This window comes from Felis catus, chromosome C2 (assembly GCF_018350175.1).
Source record: "Felis catus isolate Fca126 chromosome C2, F.catus_Fca126_mat1.0, whole genome shotgun sequence".
NCBI lineage: Eukaryota > Metazoa > Chordata > Mammalia > Carnivora > Felidae > Felis > Felis catus.
In genome coordinates, this window is record NC_058376.1 from 60,017,384 (window position 1) to 60,034,234 (window position 16,851).

Here is a 16,851-nt window from a genome sequence, read left to right on the forward strand (position 1 = left end):
CATAAATAAACTTGAAAAATAAAAGATTGAATCATGATACCTAAACATTCAATCTAAATATATGTATGTACACATATGTATAATATAAATGTATGTATATATGTGTAATATATATGTCTGTGCATATATATTACATATATAAAATATATAATATATGATTATAAAATGGGCTGTATTGTGTCTCCTCCAAATTCATATGGTGGGGTCCTAACCCCCAGTACTCTGGAATGTGACTGTATTTAGAGATAAAGCCTTTAAAAAGGTAATTAAGTTAAAATGGGTCATTAGAGGGGTACCCGGGCTCTGAGCTGTCAACACAGAGCCAAACACAGGCCTCGAACTCACAAATCGTGAGATTATGACCTGAGCTGAAGTTGGACACTTAACCTGAGACACCCAAGTGCCCTAAAATAAAATTTTTTTAAATGGGTCATTAGGGTGGGCCCTAATCTGACTGGTGTCTTTTTTTTTTTAACGTTTATTTATCACACACACACACACACACACACACACACACACACACACACAACAGAGTGTAAGTGGGGGAGGGACAGAGAGAGGGAGATACAGAATCCAAAGCAGGCTCAGGCTCTGAGCTGTCAGCACAGAGCCTGACGCAGGGCTTGAATCCACAAGCCGTGAGATCATGACCTGGGCTGAAATCAGACAGTTAATCTACTGAGCCACCCAGGTGCCCCTGGTATCCTTTTTTTAAAAAATTTATTTATTTATTTTGAGAAAGAAGCATGAGCAGGGGAGGGGCAGAGAGAGAGGGAGAGAGAACCCCAAGCAGGCTCCTCACAGTCAGCATGGAGTCTGATACCGGGCTCGAACTCATGAACTGTGAGATCATGACCTGATCAGAAATCAAGAGTCAGATGCTTAACCGACTGATCCACTCAGGCACCCCTGCCTGGTGTCCTTATAAGAAAATGAGATTAAAACACAGATCACACAGACATGAGAACTACCACATGAGGATACCACAAGAAGGCAACTATCGACAAGCCAAGATGAGAGGCCTCAGAAGAAATCAAACCTGCTGACACACCTTGGGCGCTTGGGTGGCTCAGTCGGTTAAGCGTCTGACTTCAGCTCAGGTCATGATCTCATGGTTGGTGAGTCTGAGCCCCATATTGGGCTCTGTGCTGACAGCTCAGAGTCTGGAGCCTGCTTCAGATTCTATGTCTCCCTCTCTGCCCCTCCCCGCTCATGCTCTGTCTCTCTCTGTTTCAAAAATAAAATAAAAACATTTTTTAAAAAATGAAAAAAAAGGGGCGCCTGGGTGGCTCAGTTGGTTGAGCTTCCGACTTCGGCTCAGGTCATGATCTCATGGTCTGTGAATTCGAGCCCCGCGTCAGGCTCTGTGCTGACAGCTCAGAGCCTGGACCCTGCTCTGGATTCTGTGTCTCCCTCTCTCTCTGACCCTCTGCCATTCATGTTCTGTCTCTCTCTGTATCAAAAATAAATAAACATTAAAAAAAAAAATTAAAGGGGCGCCTGGGTGGCGCAGTCGGTTAAGCGTCCGACTTCAGCCAGGTCACGATCTCGTGGTCCGTGAGTTCGAGCCCCGCGTCGGGCTCTGGGCTGATGGCTCAGAGCCTGGAGCCTGTTTCCGTTTCTGTGTCTCCCTCTCTCTCTGCCCCTCGCCCGTTCATGCTCTGTCTCTCTCTGTCCCAAAAATAAATAAACGTTGAAAAAAAAAAATTAAAAAAAAAAAAATTAAAAAAAAAACCTGCTGACACCTTGATCTTGGACTTCTAGACTCCAGAACTGTAAGAAAATAAACATTTCTTGTTTAAACCACCAAGTCTGTGGTATTTTATGGCAGCACTAGCAAACTATACATATATACACACACGCGCACATATGTATATATGTACATGTAAATATGCATATGTATAAATGTACATATGTGTATACTTATATAAGTATATATTTTTTTTAACTTAAAACATTACAAACATATATAATACCTATCCTTTGGGATGGGGAGAAGAACATAAATGTGTATGTTGACAAATGCACAGAATTTCTCTGGAAGGATCGCCTTTGAAGAGGTGAATGGGGAAAAGGGTACAAGAAATACTTACTGTATATCCTCATACAGAATTTCAATCTTTTGCTACCTGAATGCATTTTTTCTTCTACAATATGAATTAGCTTTTCAGTCTTCCTAATAAATGTATTTAAGACTATAATATTTCCTCAAGGACAGCCCATAGATTTTAATATGTGGTATTTTCAATAGTCATTGATTCCTAAATAATATGTAGTTTCAGTTAAATTTTAAATTATTTCTTAAATTACTATGCTGAGGGGTGCCTCGGTGGCTCAGTCAGTTAAGCGTCAGACTCCTGATTTCAGTTCAGGTCATGACCCCAGGGTCGTGGGATCAAAGCCCCACATTGGGTTCGGGGCTGAACATGGAGGCTGCTTAAGAGTCTCTTTTTCTCTCTGCCCCTCTCTCCCACTCATGTGCTCTAAAATTAAATTTAAAAAAATAAAAAATAAATACTATACTGAAAACCAAGAAAGTAAATATTATCTATAACTACATCCCTTTTTTGGGGGGAGAAAAATTAAGAGTACCCATTATCACCTATTTTGTTTTATTCTCCCCTAGTTGGGAATCAATTTGACACCAATTTTCTTTATCTTTCTACAGAGTTATTACATATACATATATAATATATATAATATATATTATATTATATACATATTATAATATACATACATATATACATATATATGTATACATACATATACATACATACATATAAATACATATAGTATACATATAACATAATATGTATATAATACATATATATTATATATAATGTATATTTATATTATCACATGCACATAAATTTTTTATAAAAATGAAATCATGCTGTCACTCTGAAACATGCTTTCTTTTTACCTAGAAATTCATTATGAACATCTTTCCAGGTAAGTATATATTAATTTACCTTATTCTTTTAATACCTACATAGTGTTATGCAGCATGGAGCCATAATTTATTTAGCTGTTCCCCATTGATCAATACTCATTTTTTCTTTCTTTCCCTTTTACTATTTTTGCTATTAAAAACAATCCTGAAAAAAAAGGCTGCAATCAACATCTCTTAAGCTTTTCTCAGTCCAAAAGGCAAAAGATATCTTACTGCTTAACTTGCATCTCCTTGATAACTCATGAGGCTGAATACCCTTTCATATGTTATGAATCATTTATATTTCTTTTTCTGTGATTAGCTTTTCATTATCTTGACTTTTTCTTCCTTGTAATTTCAACTTTTATTTCCTCTAACTTGAGTGGAAACAAAAAACTTTCCAAGTAGTTATATTTCTTTTTTGGTTCCCATTTTGTTAATTTCTGTCTGTGTGTGTGTGTGTGTGTGTGTGTGTGTGTGTGTGTGTGCGCACGCGCGTGCATGCACACGTGCTGTTTCCCTGCATTATGACTGGCAATAAATAGTATCTGATTTTTAGGAGCCTGGCTGGCTCAGTCAGTGAAGCATGCAACTCTTGATCTTCTTTGGGTTGTGAGTTTGAGCCCCATGTTGGGTGTAGAGATTACTTAAATAAATAAAATTTGCGGGGGGGGGGGGGGGAGGGGGGAGGCGCCTGGGTGGTTCAGTCGGCTAGGTGTCTGACTTCGGCTCAGATCATGATCTCAGACCCAGCGTCAGGCTCTGTGCTGACAGTTCAGAGCCTGGAGCCTGCTTCAGATTCTGTCTGTCTCTCCCTGTCCCTCCTGCACTCTCTCATGCTCACGCACTCTCTCTCTCTCAAAAATAAATAAATATTTTAAAAATGTTAAAAATAAAAATTTTTTGAAGTGTCAAATTTTTAGAATTTGAGATTTTTTATAGCCCTCCTACATGATATATTTTTATTAAGTGTTACATGAGTATTTGTTTTTTAAGTAATCTCTACACCCAACATGGGGTTCAAACTCACAACCCAGCAGTCAAGAGCTGCACACTCTAACAAATGAGTCAGCCAGGTGTCACACCCCTCCTTTCAAAAAGTTTTTATTACCTTTTTTAATGTTTATTTATTTTTGAGAGAGAGAGTGCAAGCGGGCGAGGGACAGAGAGAAGGGAACAGAGGATCCGAAGCAGGCTCCACGCTGACGGCAGCAAGTCCAATGTGGAGTTCAAACTCATGAACCGTGATCATGTAACCTGAGCCAAAGTTGGATGCTCAACAGATGAAGCCACCCAGTCACCCCTCCCTACTTTTTTTAAATGAGTATTTAAGAAGAATATATTATTACCTACTTAGGTATAACATTATATAAGTACTTTCAAAAGAAAATGTTTGCTCTTTGAAATAAACTTTGGTAACAAATTACTATGTATGAATTTTCTTATATTCAGCAATTGCCTGGGGCATGTACATGTGTATTTTATTTTTAAACTGTCTACATTATTTTGTTTTATATTTGTCTGACATAACACAAATCTGGAGATTTGTTTCTACACAATCTAAGAGCCTTAAAAAAAAAAGAAAGAAAAGAAAAAAAAGAGAGGATTTATTCCAGTCACATTTATTGTAAATATTGTCCCATGTGGTCATATTCTCTTCTCTCTCCTCCCACCTATGCTTTTTTTACTTTTCCTTGCCTTATTTTTTTGTTTCTTATTTTCCTCAACACCTTTTTTCCTCTTTCATCCATTCAATTTATGAATTTCCCTAGCAATTCTAAGAAACACACTACAGTGGACATTTGATATTTTCTCCTCTCCACTTCATGGAACTCCCTGATTTTTCACTTAGGTATGTACCCCTAAACCAGCCTTTGCACTTCGGTAGCGGACCTTGGCAAGTCTTGGCAAATGACTTTTTTGGGGGCACAGTGACTGGTCTCAGATTGGTACAAATATAGCAAACTTCAGGACTTTTCCTTGACGGTATGGATAGCCATCCTCTTTCCTTTTCCAATTTAAAGAGAATGGATAGAATTCCAAATATGGACATTACAGACATCATGCAAAAGAAAGAAGCCAGTGTGAGGATGAAAGTGACACACAAAGAAATGCAAAGCTGAGAGAAAAGGAGTTGCTTATTGAAAACCTATCTTCATATTACAACTTAAATATATTTTCTTCTTCTTAAAAACAGTATCTATGGTCTCCTCCCCTCTCATTACAAAAGGTTTTTTTTTAATGTTTAATTTTTTAATAAGAGAGAGAGAGCACACATGCAAGACGGGGAGGGGCAGAGAGAGAAAGGGGGACAGAGGATCTGAAGTGGGTTCTGTGCTGACAGCAGAAAGCCTGATGCAGGGCTCGAACTCACAGACTGTGAGATCATGATCTGAGCCACAGTCAGATGCTCAACTGACTGAGCCACCTTGGCGCCCCATTACAGAAGTTTTAAAATACTCTATTTCTTACCCACCAACTGCCCACTGCCCATCTCCCATGCCACACTTACTGAAATTGTGTAGAATTTTGGCTCCAGTGGTTAGTTCTCCTCCTTGATTTATCCTGCATGTCCAACAGCTCATAATTTTCTTGTCTTTTTGTACCATATTTTTAAAATATATTTTCTTTATTTTGGGGAGAGTGCAAGCAGGGGAGGGGCAGAGAGAGAGGGACAGAAGATCCAAAGTGGACTCTGTGCTGACAGGCTGACAGCAGCGAGCCCCATGTGGGGCTCAAACTCATGAACCGTGAGATCATGACCTGAGCCAAAGTTGACACTCAAGAGATTGAGCCACCCAGGTGCCCCATACCATATTTTAGAAGAATTCCCTGGTTTGATTATCTAGTTCATTAGTCATATATTACAACCATGTTGCTATTCAGCCTGCTGTTGAAGTTTGTATTTCAGAAAACATGTTTCTAATTTCCAAAAACTTTTTTGTTCTTTTTCATAGCACCCATTGCTATTTTATGGAAATCACATGCTCTCAAATTTTTTAGAATTTTTTTTAACAAAAATGTTATCTTTTGTCCATTACATTCTATTTGTTTTCTCAAAAATCAATTCCTCTTTTTGTTCGGCTTGATGTAACTCTTTCATCCTATTGGTTTTCCTTAAATATTTAGTGAGAATTCGTTAAGTGAATTGGCAGATAAAGTTGGTTTCCCCAGCATAGTAGTTTTCAATTCTGGATGCACTGTAGAAATTAAAGAAAGCTCCCTAGGTGATTTTAATGTGTTTTTACCACTAAGAACCAATGCTTTAATATATGTGAAAAATCACTCTTCTCCCTGCCATGAATGTGCATGCTAATCATAAAAGTTCTGGCTATCAAAAGTATCATACATGGATGGAGGCTTCTGGGTGGCTTCTGAAGGAAGGAGCTCTACATTCACAGTGACAACTAGAAGTTCTCTAAAATATAGCGCTGATTCTCTCTCTGGTCCTAAAGCCCAGGATGAAGATGCCCTCAATTTATATAAATATGTTCTACTAGTTTAGCCTGTGAGGAAAAACTGTAATTAGGTATTGTAATTGGCCCCGTTACAGCTGTTCTGAAGTCTGCTAATTAATTACCTTTGACCACTGCAATGGTCTGAATGTGTCCCCCCAAAATTCTTATGTTGAAATCCTAAATCCCAAGGTGACGGTATTAGGAGGTAGGACCTCTGGGAAATGATTAGGTCATGAGGGCAAAGCCTTGATGAATGGGATTAGTGCCCTTATAAAAGCTGTCCCAGAGAGCTTGCTTACCCCTTCCCCCAAGTGAGGGGTTACAGCATGAAGTAGGTAGAACACAACCTGGAAGAATCCAACTATGCTGGCACCATGATTTGGACTTCAGCCTCCAAAACTGTGAGAAATAAATTTCTGTTGTTTATAAGCCACCCAGTCTATATTTTGTTATAGCAGCTTGAATGGACTAAGACAACCAACCTCAAGCCCCTCCTACTTTTCAAAGTCTCTAAGCTTTGGGATTTTTCCAGAATTGCAGTGGGAAAACTCACTTTCCTACTGTTTCCCCTTTAAGTCTGTAATGGGTTGCATTTCTCCAAACTGTATAGTTTTGCCATCAACCTGATTCCATATGCTTTGCATTTTTCATAAATTCCTCAGTGTTTTTGATCTTTAGATGACACCCTTACCAGCTTTTCAATGTTAATAAAGATGTATATTTACTTTCCTATTTTTAATTCTGTTACTTAACTAGATTTTTTTCACTATACAAATAAAACATCCTTATGTTAAATTACTTAGATCATACTGAAGTCATAAAAGATGTAGTCTTTCACACCAACTTTCCTCCTCAAATTTCCTGTTAACATGACTCAAGTAATTACTCCTATGTTACTATTTTTCCCTTTCCAAACTCTAGTCTTTGGAAGTGGGTACTAAGTCTAACTCATACTCAAGGAGAGGGGAATTAATCTCCATCTCTTAGAGAAGGGAGCATCTAAATAAATTTTTTTTTAATTATTCTGCAAAGAAGATTTGTCTCTTCTCCAATTTATTTATTCAATAATTCATTTATATCAGTATTGCCTCAAAGAAATATTTTACCCTTTGGGTTAAAATATAATGCTATAGTTATTTTATTGTTGAAATTATTCGAGCTTTGGCCACTGGGCACTCTTTTAGGCTTGTTCCTGTGTCCTTTTCACAAGCCCTCACCTCCCTCCCACCTCCATATGATGCTATATGATGCTTTGGGCTCCTCTTGTGATATATATTCTATTCATTCTCTTTCTCTGGAGAACCATAACATAGTAGGTAATAAGTATGTTGGTGGGGCACCTGGGTGGCTCAGTCAGTTAAACGTCTGACTTCAGCTCAGGTCATGATCTCATAGCTCATAGGTTCCAACCCCGCATCAGGCTCTGCACTGACAATGCGGAGTCTGCTTGGGATTCTCTCTCTCTCCCTTCTGTCTCTGCCCCTCTCCCACTCGCACTTTCTCTAAATAAATAAATAATTAAAAAAAAAAAAAAAGTATGTTGGTGAAGGAATGAATGACTGGTGCAGGGTGCAGGAATATTTTTAGACCCCAAAAGTAATTCTGAAGCACAGCCACTATAATCACTAACACCCCATGTATCTGTCACCTCAAATTAATGAATGAATGGTATAGGAGAATGGCAATAGTCTTTGATATCAGACCTAGAATCAAAAAGCTGACATTTACTAGCTACTTGGTTTTAAAATAAGTATTCCCTGGGGTGTCTGGCTGGCTCAGTCAGTGAGTGTGTGACTCTTGATCTCGGAGTTGTAGGTTCGAGCCCCACACTGGGTGTAGAGATTACTTAAAAAAATAATAATAAGGGGCACCTGGGTGGCTCAGTCAGTTAAGTGTTAGATTCTTGACCTCAGCTCAGGTCTTGATCTCAGGGTCATGAGTTCAAACCCCATGTTGGGATCTGCATTGAGGTAAAGCCTACTTAAAATAAAAATTTTTAAGTCAAAATAATAAAATCTGGGGTATCTGGGTGGCTCAGTTGGTTAAGCATCTGGCTAGCGTTCAGGTCATGATCTCTGGGTTCATGGGTTCGAGCCCCATGTCAGGCTCTCCACTGACAGTGCAGAGCCTGCTTCAGATCCTTTCTCTCCCTCTCTCTCTCTGCCCCTCCCTTGTTTATGCTCTCTCAAAAATAAACATTGTAAAACTAAAATAAAATAATCTTTTTTTTTTTTTTTTTTTTTTTTTTTTTTAAGTCTGAGGGGTGCCTGCATGGTTCAGTCAGTTAAGCGTCCAACTCCAACTCTTGGTTTCTGCTCAGGTCATGATCTCATGGTTTGTGAGATGGAGCCCTGCATCCAGCTCTGTGCTGGTTGGTATGGAGCCTGCTTGGGATTCTCTCTCTCCCTTCTCTCTCTCTGCCCTTCCCCCATTCATGCTTTCCTTCTCTCTCTCAAAAGAAATAAACTTTAAAAAAAAGTTCCTCCATTAAAAAATAAAATAGGTCATGATCTCACTCTGCATGGGATTGAGCCCCACATCAGGCTCTGTGCTGACAGCATGGAGCCTGCTTGGGATTCTCTCTCTCCCCATCTCTGCCTCTCTCCCACTTGCACATGCTTATGCACATGCGTACACACACACACGCTCTCTCTCTCTCAAAAATAAATAAATTTTAAAAACTTTAAAAACAGTAAAATAAAATAAGTATTCCTTGAAGTCTTGGCATCTTCACATTTAAAATTAAGAGACTATCACCAACCTCTGGGAGAACTGTTATGATTTTATATGATAATACCTTTAATGGATCACGCAATGTATCTGGTACATGGCAAGAGCTCAGTACATGATAGTTGCCTTTTTTCCATTTCCCCCCTAATTCACTGGGAAGACAGAGGTCATCCAGTAAGACTTCCTTCACTGCATCCTACATCTATCAAAACAGACTCTGCCCATGCATCCTTTCAGCCCTCCAGAACATCCCAATGATAACTCTTCCATCTATGGAGAAGGACTCTATATTTGATTCCTCTCTCTATAGCACTTTATTTCCTCCTTAACCATTTTCTCTTTTGCTTCCAAAATCGGAACTTATTAAACAAAAATTTACTGCCTTTTCTATCATTCCATTTCTTTCCTACTATTCCTCTGAAGCTTCTCACCTTCCTGCATTGGTCAATCCCTCCTAAACCCATGGCAGCAGTCTTCTGATTGTCCCTGCCCACCAAAACTGCTTTCTTAGAGGTCTGGACTACTCTTCCCCACACCAGAGATCTTTTCTCTGCCTTCCCTCTTCTCTCTGCAGGATTGGAGGCTGCTGTTGTCTCCCTTTTCTCCCAATTTGTCTTCCTCTTCCCCAATTATGCATTTTCCTTCTCTAACATGAATCCTTGTCTCTCGCTTTGACTTCCAAGGCTCAATGCTATTTGCTTTTCTATTTGCTTTCTCTCTACAAAGTTTCAAACTGTTTCCATGTGAAAGGCATTATGTTTTGCTTTATTTGTTTATTTATTTCTTATAATAAAGCCAACTTTCAACACAGATCTTGTCCCAAACCTTTGGTTAGACAAGTTCTCTTCAGAATATTTCATTTCAAAACCAATTAACAGGTTTTTACAACATGTTGAATTGCCTTGCCTCTTAAGAGACCTACTTCCAATTTCGCCATTTTTATCACTGACATCAAAACTTTACCCAGGCTCTAAACCCAAAATTAATCTTCAAAATTTCTCCCCAAATCCTATCAATTCTTTTCACAATGTTCATCTCCTCCTGTTTATTCCTACAATCTCAGATTAGGCCCTGTTTTACATGTCTGGCTCTTTTCTTTTCTTTTCAAGTAGGCTTCATGTCCAACACAGGGCTTGAACTACAACCTGAGATCAAGACCTGAGCTACGATTAAGAGTTGGACACTCAAGCAACTGAGCCACCCAGTTGCCCCACAAGTATGTGTCTTAATAGTCTTTTCAGTTCCCAGTCTTTCCCCTCTTCTTCAAAGGTTTCATATGCCAGTGCCTCAGTAATCTTTCCAAGTTACGGTACTCCTGCTTCAGAATCTACAGTACTATTTCCCAGTATCAAATCTAAACTCTTGGGTCCTAGCTTTCATGGCTCTACCTAACACCATCTTTTCACTGGCCAGTCTCACTTACCCACTTCCACTTCATACAATACACATAGGAGAAGGGCTATCAAGCTAATCATGTCATCTACCCTTCTCTCCAATACAGACAGGTTCTTCCCTATGCCCCTTATCAGCTAGTTCATATTTTGCTAAATCTATGCTATTTGCCTACTGAAGTGACCTTTCCACTTTGCTCTGCTTATTCAAATACTATTAACCCTTTAAAGCAATTCTGTCCTCCTCTCTAAAATCTTCCCTAATATTTCTAGCTAACACTAAACTCTCTACCTTTGTTCTGGATTCTATCATTCTCACTTCTTAGTAATCTTATTAGGTAACATCTCTTCTCGCTCGTATATTATTAATCTCTCCTCCTCTGTTAGTGCTTTTCCACTTAAATATATCCTTATTCAATTTTTCTTTTCATTTAAGAGGCAAAAAAAGTTTTTTTTTTCTGATCTTGTAACTCCTTCCCTGTGGTCTCATTCTTTCTTCCTCCCAACCATCAGGCTTCTTCAACAGTAGTTTATACTCACCGTCCCTTCTTCCTCACTTCCCATCCACTCTGCACCATTATCTGGCTTTTATTCATAACTGCTTGCAAAAGATCTCCACACTATCAAATCCAATGAACACTGTAGGAAATATCTGTTGTTTTTTAGCTTTCTGGCAACAATAGCTTACTTTTCCTTTGGAGAGCTTCTTTGCCTGATTTCTGAGGTCTGATAGGACCATCAAACATGGGCTTATCTCTGAGGTGTGGGCACAGGGCTGACCTATAAGACCACACAAGGAGAAAGGCCGCTGGGGCTCAGTTAGCCCTATGGGCCCATGGGATCCTGGAAGATGCTGTACCCAGGCCTTTCTATGGCTTGATTATTCTGCCTTCCTTCACTTCTGTGAGCTTAGCCAATATCTACCCATAAATCTATCCATAAAGTTTCTGCATAAGTTAGCCAAAGGCAATTTCTATTGCTCATTACCAAAGAGAAATCAGAGTGGAGGTAGAAGTGGTATGTCTCATGGTTACACCACAAATTTCTCTTTGTCCCCTTCCCTGTGGCTTCTGCTGTTTAAGAAATTACAGTAGCTAAGGTGAAGATGCTTTCACCAGGGGACACAATAATGGCTTCATTAACTGTGAGGCAAGGCTATCTGGGGCTCCACACACAGCCAGGCAATAGTTAAAAGGGGAGGCACAGGAGCATAGATGGAAACCAGAGAATCCTGGGGCACCTCTCCGTATTAACACTAAGAGTGAAGTTACCACTAGATTACTGCTACCCTACACAGACAAGACCTGCAAGGGTCTTTTATTCCTACCAGTAATAAAAGTGTGCAAACCACGTATCTGACTCCAAAGTCCATGTTCTTTAACATACCAGTTTCTACTGATACCAATCTACTTGCAGCTCCTTACTCAAGAAGCGATCCCTCTCATTCCCATGCTTTTGTACCTGTTAGCTCGTCTGGAATGTTTGTATCAATCTTCCAACTGAAAATTCCTAACTTCTCCTCTTTGAAACTTTCTCTGATGCCTACAGATTAGTCCCAAACATCCTGACATAATACTTCACAATATCTTAACATGAAATACACTTTATATGCTTCCTGGTTTTCCTCACTAGCCTGTAAGGCTTCTAAATGGTAGAAACCACATCTTTCATAATTGTATCCTCAACAATTAGTACTCAGTATATGAGAGTAATAAATTCTACTGAAAGAATATCTGCTCTTTCTTAATTTTCCATAGTATTAATCATTGCATCTTAGATTTGGGGTATTTATGTTTAAATCTGCATCTAATGTACCATGTTCAGTCCCTTAATTATTTGAAACAGTGTTCCTCAATCCTTCCAGTAAGTCTAAAAACTTAAGAGCTGAGTCCCCACTTTTTACTATTTCTGTATTCTCTTTAGCACCTATGGGTATTAGGCACATGGTAAGCACTCAATAAATACTTGATGAACTGAATTTAAAACACAGTATTAGCACATTAATAGGAGCAACTTATCATGCTCTACTGATCTAATTAAAAGATCTGGCCTTCTGAAGTAGTGCAATTGTACTCATATGGAAAATTTAATGAGAAAAAGAAAAATTATCCAACTGGACAGTTAAAAGCTTTTCTCTTAGTGAGAGTTCTGCAAATATTTTCTGGATAACAAGAGTGAACCTCTAGAGCTCAGAGTAAAAGACTCAAGGTATACATCCCCATGCATAATGGAAGGAAGATTACATGTTTAAGGGATCTGCCACAACCATAATTACTTAAATTCCACTAACCCTTACCAAATCCATAACAGAAGTCATAAAAATATTTAATAGCAAATCAACCCATGTCAAATCAACCTATGCTAAAGATGTATAAGGCTATCTCTGCATAATATATAACATGGCAGTCACTTACTCAGCAAACATTTATTTAGTCCCTACTAATGACAAGTGCTATGTTAGGTCCTAAAATTACAAAGATGGGGGTACCTGGCTGGCTCAGTTGGTAGAGCAGGTGACTCTTGATCTTGGAGTTGTAAGTTCAAGCCCAATGTTGGGTATAGAGATTACTTAAAAATAAAATCTTTAGGGGTGTCTGCGTAGCTCAGTTGGTTGAGTTCAGACTCTTGGTTTCAGCTCAGATCATGATCTCACAAACCATGAGATTGAGCAGCATGCAGCCCGCTTGGGATTCTCTCTCTCTCTCTCTCTCTCTCTCTCTCTCTCTCTCTCTCTCTCTCTCTCTCCCCCTCCCCTGCTCGCACCTGTGTGCACTCTCTCTCTCTCAAAATAAATAAAACTTAAAATAAAATCTTTAAAAAATAAAAAAATTAAAAATTACAAGGACAAAGAGAACACACTTCCCATGTTTGGGGGTTCTAACTTTGCCATGCTGCAATGGTATTAAAAATACAACATGAGGGGCGCCTGGGTGGCACAGTCGGTTAAGCATCCGACTTCAGCCAGGTCACGATCTCACGGTCCGTGAGTTCGAGCCCCGCATCAGGCTCTGGGCTGATGGCTCGGAGCCTGGAGCCTGTTTCCGATTCTGAGTCTCCCTCTCTCTCTGCCCCTCCCCTGTTCATGCTCTGTCTCTCTCTGTCCCAAAAATAAATAAAAAACGTTGAAAAAAAAATTAAAAAAAAAAAAAGAATACAACATGAAACATACCTCATTGAGTTGCTCAACATGGAGGCTCTAGAGAACAGTCTGGTAGAAAAGGTAGATAAACACATACTATGGCAACGTAACCAGCATTATCCCAGAAATAAGTACAAGATGTTATGGGGCCACAGAGGAGAAAATAACCAACCTACTGAAGACAACAGGAAAAGATATGGAAGACACTGACATCCATACATGAATTCAATGCAAGTTAAGGTGAGAGAAAGCTACCACAACACAAACATCTGGGACAGAATCAAACCTGAAACTAGGGTTGCAAGCAGTGTCAGAAGGATTCCAAAGCAAACCAATCCAAGTCTTAGCAAATCACTGTAGAAGAGCCAAAAAGTAAAGTACTCCTTGCTGTTAAGCTTGAGAGTAATAAAACACATATACAATTAAACCACCATATGGTATAAACATAAAGGGAGTCTTTTAAACAATATGTGGCATAAAACTTCAAAGGGAACCAATCGCTAAGAGTTAGAGAGAGCTGTTAGGAAAACCTTTATAAAAGTAGAGTTAGAACTATTGTCAGTAGGGAGGAGCACAAGGAAGACTGCCCACGTGCTAAGAATGACCAATGTCATTAACAAAAGCAAGAGATCTGAACTACAGAGTTGCAGGACCATGAGGAGGTCCAAAGGTTTGGAAGCACTGGGTAAAAACTGGACACATGAGTGAAGGCTTGATTCAGCAGAGCCAGGAACACAAACCTAGAAGCTTGGACATTGTTCTAGACTCAGTAGTTATCAACCATGACTGCTAAATAGAAACACCTGGGGAACTTTAAAAACTATGTTTTTGGCCAGGGCTCACCCCATATCAAAAGTACCTGGGTGGCTTAGTCAGTTAAGTGTCCAACTTTGGCTTAGGTCATGATTTCTCAGTCTGAGTTCGAGCCCCACGTCAGGCTCTGTGTTGACAGCATGAAGCCTGGAGCCTGCTTCAGATTCTGCTCTATCTGCTCTATGTTCCCCTTCCCCCGCTCACACTCTATGTGTGTGTCTCTCTCTCAAAAATAAACATTAAAAAATTTAAAAAAGGAGCGCCTGGGGGGGGGGTTCAGTCGGTTAAGCGTCGGACTTTGGCTTGGGTCATGATCTTGTGGTTTGTAAGTTCGAACCCCGTGTTGAGCTCTGTGCTAGCAGCTCCGAGCCTGGAGCCTGCTTCAGATTCTGTGTCTCCTTCTCTGTCTGCCCCTCCCCCACTGGTGCTCTGTCTCTCTCTATCAAAAATAAATAAATGTAAAAAAAAAAATTTTAATAATAAATAAATAAATAAATAAATAAATAAATAAATAAGTATGAGAATCTTTGGAGGGAGTGGCATGGACATGAAAATGTAAAAGCATACAAGGTGATTCTACTCTACAGTCCAGATTCAGAACGACTGGACTTGAAGCTAGAAAAGTAAAAGATGACAGGTATGGTTAAGACCTAAGCTTGATTTCAGTCTCTGTTTATAAGTAACAATTCTGAGTTGATTACGTGTTGAAGTTTATCTTCTAACCTCAAACATTCTGTTTCCTTAGTGTTTCTTTTCCCTTGTTGACAATGTAACCCATCAATTTCTCTTACATGACTGGTTCACATTTCCATGATGTCCTATAGACAACTAACTGAGAAAATAAATATTTCAATCCTATGCTGCCCTTATATCCCTGCTATGAAGTGCTTTCATGTTAAGGAATGTTCTAGGCTGCAATCATGTTTGGATTTTACAAAACTCCTCTTTTAAATATAGATAGAATATAATACCTACATATACAAGAGCCATGTTACTTAGACTAGATCAAAATGTGAGATTAAGCATTCATTCTTATAGTATCTGGAGACATTATACTATTTCTGGTTACAGACATGCAATGATTACAAAGTACTTTGCTTCAGAATCGTTTACAAATAAAGGGAAACAACAAATGTATCCCATACAGTAACTCTGTGCTACATTGAACAAGTGTCCTATGTGAGAGGTAAAAATCAACAAGATGATTAGAGAGTAGGGCAGCCTGTTGATCCTTCAAAAAGCAGGCTGGTTTGTTTGCTCACTTGTTTTTAAAGAAAAAGCAAAGGTACCGATATGCTTCAGGTTCCATGTTACTCACCAAAGTGTTTATTCAAGAAATCTGTACTTTGTCTATAGGTAAGCAACCTTCTTCTTGATGCAAACTTAAGTTAGCTACAACTGTCTTATTTTTGGTAGTGTTAGGTCAGTATACCTACTTAATGTTATGAGAACGTAAGTTGGAAGGTCTTAGCTGGGATTACACACACACACAGGTTTGTGTAGTCTCTTATTTCCAGACAAAGTTAATAAACTCGTACGGCCATATCCCAACGTAACCGTGGGGCGGGGAGAGGAGAGTGAGTATTGGAAAACCCAATGATCAAAATGTGAAACATGAAAAAGAGTCCAGAAATATTTCTTCAGAAATATGGAGCCAGATTTCAAGAGTTGGCCATATGCTTGTGCCGATCCTATTAAGAAAGGAAAAGAAAGGCTTCTGAAATGAAAACGCAAGCCTAACTCTCTGACTGTAGGGGTGAGACTTAACAAGCAAGTCTCATGAGTCGGACCAGTGGGTCCGAAGAAATTCAGAGAGCAAGGAATAAAGTGGGGATGAAGGAGACAGGAAAAGGTGAAGGAGGCAGGCAAAGGCCATCCGGTGTGAACCTTGATGCCCGGCTCTTTATGCACCTAGGGCAGCGGGGAGCCTCTCTCGCCCCGCGCGCATCTGGGAGCCGGGCCGCAGCGCGAGTCCCCTACCGGCCCGGCACCAGGGGGCGCGGGGCGCCGGAGACCGGGGAGAAGAGGGGTAGGTGCACCGCCCACGCTCGCACCCCACCGGGCTCCGCACTCAGGGTCCCCAGGAAGGAGACACACTCCAAGCAGCCCTAGTCTCCGGGACCGGGAGGGGGTGGGTGGAGCAGAGCCCGGAGCCGCCCCCCGGAGCCGCCCCCGCAGCCCTGGCCCCCGCCCCCCGCCCCGGCTGTCAGCGGCCCCCTCCCGCAGTCACTCACCCACTGGCTGCGCGGTCTCGGCCGCGGCGGCAGCGGCGGCGGCGACCCCCGCCTGGGTCATGATCCCAGGCGGGTACGGCAGGGGTGTCCGACCGCCCGGGCGAATCTCTCCGTCCGCGGCCGCCGCCTGCTCCTCTGGGGCTGGGGGAGCGCG

The 16,851-nt window shown here is 40.3% G+C and overlaps 1 protein-coding gene across 2 annotated transcripts in view; it reads right to left on the reverse strand.

Annotated features, from left to right (window-relative positions):
• Positions 1–16,813, reverse strand: part of USF3 (upstream transcription factor family member 3) — a 56,838-nt gene extending 40,025 nt beyond the window's left edge. For both annotated transcript variants that reach the window (XM_023260145.2, XM_023260144.2), the window contains exon 1: positions 16,698–16,813. The gene's annotated coding sequence lies outside the window, so the exon portion shown is untranslated. The remainder of the gene's footprint in view (positions 1–16,697) is intronic.
• Positions 16,814–16,851: the final 38 nt, after the last annotated feature.